Here is a 10119-nt window from a genome sequence, read left to right on the forward strand (position 1 = left end):
AGTTTCAATAATCTTTTGCGGTCTACAAGATGAGTACTGATTCCATTTGGAACAGTGCATAGACGTCTTTGTGGGCAGCAGGACTTGTTGGTGCTCATGGGTGTGAAATGCAGAGCCTAAAATGGCTTAAAATTCTAAATAATTAGACTGGATGCCTGGCATGTATGTAAGGGTGAGGTGTGGCATTGTGATGGGCACCTGAACCTGTGTCTCTGTTGAGGAGGCTGGTATGTTCTGACATTTAGTGGGGGGGCTAATGAAAGCATTTTTATCTTTACAGTAGAAGAGGAGTCATAATGTGCAGGAGTGAGGACAAATGGGCGGTGGAGTGCCAAACCTCCTTATTTTAACTACAGTGGATAAGGAAGCTCTAGAGATGGCATGCGAGTGTGGAGCGAGGTCCACTGGTCGTGGAGAGTTAGGAGTCTCAGAGGAGGGTAAGCATCCAAATGACAGTGGAGAAACTGGGGAGGGTGCAAGAAACGCAAAGCAGTGGCTGTTAGACTGAGAGCTGTGGACCAATTGCGCCCATTGTTCATCCATTCAGAACACCTTTCTGTGGCATATGTTTATGAGAAGCAACTAGAGTGCATGCACTGTGACTTTGTAATGATATTTTCTACTGACATTCTCTCTCCCCCCCTCAGATTCCCCATCCTCATGTCATCAGAGAGACGCCGGAGACCCTCCTTTGATCCCAGAGAAGCAGATGCCACATGCACCTGCGTCACATCCTCCCTCTGCACCAAGCACCAGTGCAGATACAGGCATGTCGGTGGGCATACGCGTCTCAAGTTATATTGCAGCGCACAGTGATGAAGGCACATCACACTCACCCGAGGAGCTGGCAGAGATAGAGAGCTCCCAGGGTGCTGACAACCAGAGGATTGTTGGAGACTAGGACCATGCTAAGTCTGAGGCAGATGATGAGCCTCTGGAGTCATCTATTAGGTGGAAAATGCTGGATGTCCAGTGGGATACGCGGGAAGATCTGGTGGAGATCCCTGAGGGTCTGTGTGCCATGGTCTCTGTCTTGGAGTAATCCATGTGGAGCATGAACACTGCGTTGATCCAGAGCTCAGACCACACAGCTTCCTCCATAGAGAGAGTGGCGACTCTCATGGACAGGCAGCTCCAGAAACCTAATCAAACCAGAAGGAGTTGTGCATGGACCTGCAAGCCCACACATTGGCAGTGACCTCAGCATCACTACCAGTGTGAGAGGTGGATGGGGCACCTAGTGACTATGCTAGGAGCCCGTCCATCTCAGGTGAGCAGGTTCAAACAATGTCATGTTGGCTGACTACCTACAGCACGCATCTGGAACCTCCTCTCAGGGCAATGTGAATGATGGCAGCAGCTCCTCCACCCCTCTGCCAGTTACCAACGCATCAGATGACACTGCAGCCTTGACTAAAGGATGAGACAATTGCCTCATCAAGAAGGATCAGTAAGGTGGCGAACTCCTTGCCATCACCTTGACTCCTTGCTTTGGATGTTTAACTGAAAACCCTCTGATTCAAGGGCTCCCTGGTCTCCCTGCCCCTCATAAGAATCCTCACATCAGGATCCTGCTCCTCACCCTGGGGATCCTCAGACCCAGCACTTGACTTGTCCTCTGCAGCCTCGTCTTCATCCTCCAATTGGTCTCTCCTTGACAGAGCCAGGTTGTTGTCTGCTGCGCACTGCACAACATAAGGGAAACATGCTCTGGAGGATATTGCAGTGATCCCCCTGAGCAGCCCAGACAGCAGAACCTCATCTTGAGTAGGTCTATGGTCCTCTTAAATACTGCCCTTCTGGAGAGATGACTGTGATTATAGCTTTCCTTGGCTTCTGTCCTCAGGTGTCTCTATGGGGTCATGAGCCACCTTTTCAGTGGATACCCTTTGTCTCCCAAGAGCCAAGCATCCATGTGAGCTGGAGCAGCGAAAAGACTTGGCACCTGAGAGTGACGGAGGAGGTAGGCATCATGGCAGCTTCCCGGATACCTGGCACAAAGCTGCAAAATCCGACTGTTGTGGTCAAACACACATAATCAGCACATTAAGAGAGTGGAAGCCCTTTCTATTGATGAAGGCACCTGGCTTCATCACTGGAAGCTTTATGGTCACATCCATGAAGTTAATGTCTCCCTGGATGCGGAGAAATCCTGCACCAGCCCACCCATCAGATATGGCTACCACAATTTTATGTTTCTGAGTCCTAGACGATAAGACACATATGCTTGATATCAGCCAGAGCCTATTCATGGAGCTGCTGTGCCCATATGTGATGTTTGGCAACTTAATACTGCCTCCCTCATCACCGCGATCAGATACCTTGTTACAGGGGCTATGCAACTCCCTCATGTCCTCCATGAGGTTGACAGCCATTCAGTCCCAATTATCAGAGTACACATAATGACAATAAGGTAAATTATCCAAAGATGGGGGACCAGTGTCAGATATAGGATTAAAAACAATGAAACAGGATTCTCATAATTTAAAAACAAAAATAAAAACAAAAAAACTGCGGATGCTGGAAATCCAAAACAAAAACAGAATTACCTGGAAAAACTCAGCAGGTCTGGCAGCATCGGCGGAGAAGAAAAGAGTTGAAGTTTCGAGTCCTCATGACCTTTTCTTCTCCACCGATGCTGCCAGACCTGCTGAGTTTCTCATAATTTATCTCTGTTCAGTTGTATTTTAAGCTTAAATACCAGCTATCATTGTATTAAGACTTTCCTGCAAGGACATATTCCTGGAAACCCTGTGCTCAGGCTCCTCCAGAACATCACTACACAGTGAGATACTGGAGCTAGGCTAACCGTCTGAATGCGCAATCTATTAGTAGATTGGCATGATTTTTTTTAACGTTTATATTTTAGTGATTCTTTTTCCCCCCAAAATATATTTTATTCGTAAAATATATAAAAGTACATTATATGACCATTTGGAGCTGACATAATGCGAGACAAATCGGTGAGCCTCTGGCTCACTCATCCTGGCTGGTCTTGTTGGTCCAGAAGCGATTGAAGGTGCTGACCCTTTAGAACAGAGTGTCAGTGACCAGTTTGATGCAGTTGTGGGCAGCCAATTTGGTGACCCCACATAGACCTCCCACTGGCCCCTGGAAAGAATCTGAGGTGTAAAGGTTCAGGGCAACTATAACCTTAAGAGCCACTGGCTCTACACAGTTGGAGGCAGTCTCTGGACTGATCATCTCACATATGGAGGTGGAGCCTTCTTCGGCACTGAACCTCAGGCATGTCCAGGTAGCAGGAGCACTGCTTGTAGCTATCTGCTGGATAATGGTGCCTTCTCCAGACCCTTCTGCCTTGCACTTCCTGCTGGCATCCCTCCAATCCATGAGTCCCACTCTAGGACACTGCCTGCGGGCAATGGGCCTCCTTTCCCTTCTCGCCCTTTCCTCCTCTCCTAAGGAGGTCCCTCCAGCACAGTAGACAATCCCCATTTTTTTACAGGTGATTGCACAGGATTGTGCATTTGGCAGGGAGCCTTTGAAAATGCTGAGGAATCAAAGAGCTCTCCAGAACACCAAAAAAAAACAACTCCCACCAACTCACATCAAAATCTCTACCTGCTCACTTTGCCAAGAGTCTGTGCATCTTTTATCACGCCCGAGATATGGAAATCATGAAAATGTGAAGGCTGCCTGGCCAAGTGGCCTGTACGCCGAACAGAAAAGTGTATTGGCCACTCAAGATCACAGACAATTGCTGTTTAAATGGACTTAAGTTGCCCTTTAATTGTCGGCAGTTGCTTTTCCGGCTTCCACGCGTGCCCTCCAACTGAAGTACTGTGAGGTGGCATGATGACACCGGGACGCCTTCCCGACCTCATCATACCCCATTTTGCAAAGGATTGGGACCGCCACGCGCCCGCTCTGCCACCACAAAATTCAGGCTGTGGTGTAACAAAAGGAAGTCCCAACCTTCCAAATGCTCATTTTACTTCTGAGACATCGATGAAATGTAATGCAGCTGTAAGGAGTGACCACATCCCATTCCCAGGGTGAGCCACATTCAGTTCAGGAATTTGACTATTTTTAACAATTATAAAGAAGACCCAAATTTATTGCTGTCATGAGACTGAGGTTTGTTGGATGCTGAGTGTGGATAATTGTTACTTATGTCAAAGGATAAAGGGTGATGGTGCAAGCTGGAGAAGTAGTGTTTATAACAGGTTGCGGGTTTGGAAAGTGCTGTTGAAGGAACCTTGGTGAGTTGCTGCGGAGCATCTTGCATATAGTCCATACTGTTGCTACTGTGCATCGGTGGTGGAGGGAGTTATTGTTTATGTGGTGGATGAGGTACCAATCAAGTGGGCTGCTTTGTTCTGGATAGTGTCGAGTTTCCGGAGTGTTGTTGGAGCTGCAATCATCCAGGCAAGGGGAGAGCGTTCCATCACACTCCTGACTTATGCCTTGTTGATGGCGGACAGGCTTTGGTCAGTCAGGAGGTGAATTACTCACTTCAGGTTTCCCAGCCTGACCTGCTCTTGTAGCCACAGTGTATTTATTTAGCTAGTCCAGCTCAGTTTCTGGTCAGTGGTAACCCCTAGGATTTGATAGTGTGGGATTCAGTGACAGTAATGTCATTGATTGTCAAGTGGAGATTTTATTTTAAATTGTCAACACTTAGAAAATAGAGAACTTAATTAGCACTATAATTTAACTGGAGCTTATGGAATTATCTGGTGTAAATATTGAAGATAAATTTAAAAATGCTTTGATAATTTCAACAGTGTGGCCATAAACTACATCATATATTGGTGAATATCTTATTTTAGAAAATATTCTAATTGGGCCATTCTCTCTCAGAAAATAAATCCTTGATAGCAGCTTGTGTATATTGGCATTTATCCTTCTCTATGATCTGTCAGACACTCCCTTGTGTGAAATTTGAGGAGTGAGCTCTTTGAAGTATCTGTCTTAAATGATTTAATTTCTCTGTTTTTATAATTTTAATCTATTGTGTTAGCATACTTAGATGAAATTGATCTGTTCTTTGATGTTTTTCTGTCCTACAATGTTAGGTTATTGTGTAGTTTCTTGTATTTTCTGTTCAGTGCTTAACATTGCCCTTTTTAGGAAGGTGCGATAATTGGTTTTGTTCTGAATGTTATGCCTTCTACATAGTAGTGGGCAATAACTGGATTCCACAAACACAAATCAACAGTGTAAAAGCTGGCAGCAGCCCACTCATCAGATATGACACACAATTTTATGTTTCTGAGTCCTACACAATAAGACACATACGCTTGATATCAGACAGAGCCTATTCATGGAGCTGCTGTGCCCATATGTGATGTTTGGCAACTTAATACTGCCTCCCTCATCACCGAGATCAGATTCCTTGTTAGAGCAGGTATGCAATTCCTTCATTTCCTCCATGAGGTTGACAGCCATTCTGTTCCAATTATCAGAGTACACATGACAACAAGGTGAATTATCCAAAGATGGGGAACTGGTGTCAGATATAGGAATAAAAACAATGAAACAGGATTCTCATAATTTATCTCTGTTCAGTTGCATTTTAAGCTATCATTGTATTAAGACTTTCCTGCAAGGACATATTCCTGGAAACCCTGTGCTCAGGCTGCTCCAGAACATCACTATACAGTGAGATACTGGAGCCAGGCTAGCTGTCTCAATGTGCAATCTATTAATAGATCATCATGATTTTTCAACATTTATATTTTAATGATTTTTTTCCCCAAAATACACTTTATTCGTAAAATACATTACATGACCATTTGGAGTTGACATAATATTAAATAAATTGGTTTCTTTCAATACTGTATGTTACTCATTACATTTACAATTACAGTCAACACTTACAATGTTCAAAAATACAGCCAGTGTGTAGGGGTTTTCCACAGTTTCCAACCCCTCGGTGTGCAATGGCTGAAGGGTCTTAGACCGTGGCCTTTCTCCATTGCACCTATGCAGCAGCTGCAGCATGCTTTGTGTCCCTCAACACATAGTCCTGGGCCTTGAAATGTGCCAGTCTGCAACACTCATCAACAGCTCTTACACTGGAAGATCAGTAAGTTTCAGGCAGACCAAAGAGCATCTTTTACTGAGTTGATGGTCCTCCAGCTTCAGTGGATGTTTGTCTTGGTGTGTGTCGCTAGGAACAGCCCATAGAGCACAAAGTCACAGAGCTGCTCAGGATGAACCTCAATAAAAAGAACTGTGTCACTTTCCAGACCTGCTTTGCAAAGGCGGATTTTGGAAGGAGGTGGGAAATGGTCTCTTCTTGACCACAGCTGCCAGGACAACATACAGAGGTGGTGAGAGTGCAGGTGTGGAGGGTGGATCTTACGGGGAGGGAAATTCTCACCAGCAGAACCCTTGGTGCTGGTTTGAAAGCTCTGGCAATGAGACATTTTGCCAAGTGACTGTGACAAGTCTGCTCAGGGAGCAATCCAACAGGATCCACCATCTCCTTTTTCCAAAGGACCTTGAAAATGTTACCTGCAGACCACTGCTTGATGGACTTGTGGACAAAGATGCTTTTCTGCACAACCCTTTCCACAAGGGACAGGTCGGATGGCACAGTCCAACTGAAACGAGCACCCCACAGGGTGGCTAGACCAATCCTTCACAACACTGGGGACAGACAGAACCTCAGTACTGAGTGTTTCCATATCAAGGGTCCACACACAACTTATTGAAGCCACACACAAGGGTGCCACCAGGATGAGGGTGATGTTGGGTATGTTGGGCCCTCCCCTCCCCTACCCTCCCTTTGCCCAGAGACCTGTACATCTTGACCCTGAGGGCATGGTTCATTTTTGATCTGCAGAGACAGTGGAAGATAGCTTAAAGACCACCATGGTACATGAGTGGCTAATGGGCCAGACCTACACCATGTACAGCAACACCAAGAGTGCCTCAGCTCTGGATCAGTTCATACCCATAATGGAGAATTTCAGTGATATTTTTAATACAGCTCTCCCACCAAAGCAGGTCCCTGTGGATAAATCCGACTCACCCTTTTGGTTATGTTTTGCAGGTCTGTGGATGCCAAGCATTTCTGGTGCCTGTATGAAACAGAGTGCTGCCCCAGCAAGGAGCTCCCTGTAGTCAGTGCCCACACACCTGTGTCCTGGTGGAACCTGGGCATTGGGCTGTGCTGGGGGAGAGGGGTGGGGTGGGGGGGGAAGTCGGTTGGACATATTGTGTTTACAGTCAACCCTTCCAAAATTTCCAGCACTTATTTAACAATTTGCCAAACTAAAGGGAAGAGGCACTCGGTGATCCTGCTCCTATTCCAGAGAACCCATTATATTTAAGTGGTTTTCATTTTATCTCTCTGTGTTGTTAATTCTGAACTCGGCCCATCTGCTACGATCATCCCTGGCTTCCAATTACCATCTGACATATTTCTGGGTTGATTTAATCCCCCCGCCCATCCTAAACCCTTTGATGTGTTAAACCTTCCACACTCTGGAAAGTAGCGCACAGGAAGCCCAGCGAGACTGAGGCTCATTTCTCACCTCGCTCGGAGTTTGCACAAACGGCGTGAGGAGAAACCAGATTAAAATCACTTTCCTCCCTTCTAACAAACTTATTTTTTTTTTAAATATGTATTGTAAAGAAACTGACATTTAGCTGTTTTCATGCAATAACAAGTTATCTATATACTGAGATAAAAACAAAAAAACTGCGGATGCTGGAAATCCAAAACAAAAACAGAATTACCTGGAAAAACTCAGCAGGTCTGGCAGCATCGGCGGAGAAGAAAAGAGTTGACGTTTCGAGTCCTCATGACCCTTCGACAGAACTTGAGTTCGAGTCCAGGAAAGAACACCTGCGGTCTGTCCGCAAGAATGACCCAAACCTCCCTGTCGCTTGCCATTTTAACACTCCACCCTGCTCTCTTGCCCACATGTCTGTCCTTGGCTTGCTGCATTGTTCCAGTGAAGCCCAACGCAAACTGGAGGAACAACACCTCATCTTCCGACTAGGGACTTTACAGCTTTCCGGACTGGATATTGAATTCAACAACTTTAGGTCGTGAGTCCCCTCCCCCATCCCCACCCCCTTTCTGTTTCCCCCTTCTTTTTTTTTCCCAATAAATTATAAAGATTTTCCTTTTCCCACCTATTTCCATTATATAAAATAAAAAAAACCCACTAGAGCTATACCTTGAGTGCCCTACCATCCATTCTTAATTAGCACATTCGTTTAGATAATATCACCAACTTTAACTTTAACACCTATGTGTTCTATTGTACTATTGTTGTTGACATCTTTTGATGATCTGCTTCTATCACTGCTTGTTTGTCGCTACAACCACACCAACCCCCTCCACCTCTCTGTCTCTCTATCTCTCCGCCCCCCACACACACACCTTAAACCAGCTTATATTTCAGCTCTTTCCTGGACTCGAACTCAAGTTCTGTCGAAGGGTCATGAGGACTCGAAACGTCAACTCTTTTCTTCTCCGCCGATGCTGCCAGACCTGCTGAGTTTTTCCAGGTAATTCTGTTTTTGTTATCTATATACTGAACTTGTTATGTTTTGCAGGTCTATGGATGCCAAGCATTTCTCGTGCCTGTATGAAGCAGAGCGCTGCCCCAGCTGGTGGAATGATTTTAACGTTTTGGAGTTGTTCACTGTCATCTCACGCCTATTGAGGGGACTAAAACAAAAACAGAAATACCTGGAAAAACTCAGCAGGTCTGGCAGCATCGGCGGAGAAGAACAAAGTTGACGTTTCGAATCCTCTTGGCCCTTCAACAGAACCTGCTGAGTTTTCCAGGTATTTCTGTTTTTGTTTTGGATTTCCAGCATCCGCAGTTTTTTGCTTTTATATTGAAGGGACTGTCCAGCCCACACTTCGCTCCTGGGTTTGGAAACGATTTGGTGGCTCTGTTGCTGCAGTCTGGTCTGGATCCCAAAGGGGGCGCTCGGTATCTTCATTAGGGGCAATAAATTCCAGAAAGAATCAATCAGCTTCTTCGAAACGGTTAACTGCCACCCTTGGGTTTAAACTGCAAGTTTATTCCGGTTCGTGGGGGAGTAGGATTGTGTGAACAACTGCTGCACTGAAGAGGCTGCGGCCCGGGTCGTGTGAATGTTAACCGAGTACATATTTGCAAGACTCATTGCCCCCCTCCCTTGCTAAGGAACAGGCCCACATCTTATGAAGCAATCATTTCGGCAAACCATTTCTCACAATTAAAGCTTATTTTTTTAAAAGCCACACGGATAGTTGCAGCCTTATTCGAACAATCTTCGACTGACTTTAGAATTTGAGATCAGTATTTCTGGAAATAAAGATGGAGCTGTCTGATTGCTTTAAGGAGCAACTCGTTTCCTTTATGGAAGGGAAGTCTGACATGCCCTTTGCTGATCTGGGCCTGTAAGTGACTCCAGTCCCACGCCGACATGGTTGGTTCCCAACTGCCCTCTGGAAGCGGCCTAGCAAGCCAGAGAGTCGGATCATATGAGGAGAATATTCGGGATGGGAGATAAATGCTGGCCTTGCCAGTGATGCCCACATGCCCAGAATGAATGTTAGAAACATGATGAGGAATGTCAGCTTAAAGCACGGGGTTCCTGTGTATTAAAACGTGCAGTGCCTATTGTATCTCCCAGCTACTGCAGTGCCCGCTCCAGAAGTTCCACAATTCAGCTTCTCTTGTTTTAATGCAAGTTAGAAATAATTGTTTGAATTTTGATGGCACCTCTGCTCGGTTGGCAAGACCTACCTGTCAGTATCGTTACTGTTAACGAAACGAAGCCATGAATTATTCAGCGGGAACAGAGTTGGACATGAGCTCAATTGCGTTGTTTTCCCTACACCGTATGAATAACATTTACTTTATCAGAAGAAGGCGAGCAAAAAATCATCAGTTCTCGGTCAAATCTTTTGACTGAATTTAAAAATAAATCATGTTTTTTAACCATTTTTTTGACTAACCCCCTTTTTCTCACCCGCCCATAGAAGTTCGTTGTAAATATTCTGGACGGGAGGCGTTTAGTTTCGGAATGAAAGTTGACTCCTATGTTAAATTCGGAAGAGTTGATGTAACGCCTTAATGGTGAAGGGTAAAATCATTGACGAGCCGCGTCAGTCTAATATTATCATTGATAAATTGG

Source organism: Carcharodon carcharias, chromosome 15 (genome assembly GCF_017639515.1).
Source record: "Carcharodon carcharias isolate sCarCar2 chromosome 15, sCarCar2.pri, whole genome shotgun sequence".
NCBI lineage: Eukaryota > Metazoa > Chordata > Chondrichthyes > Lamniformes > Lamnidae > Carcharodon > Carcharodon carcharias.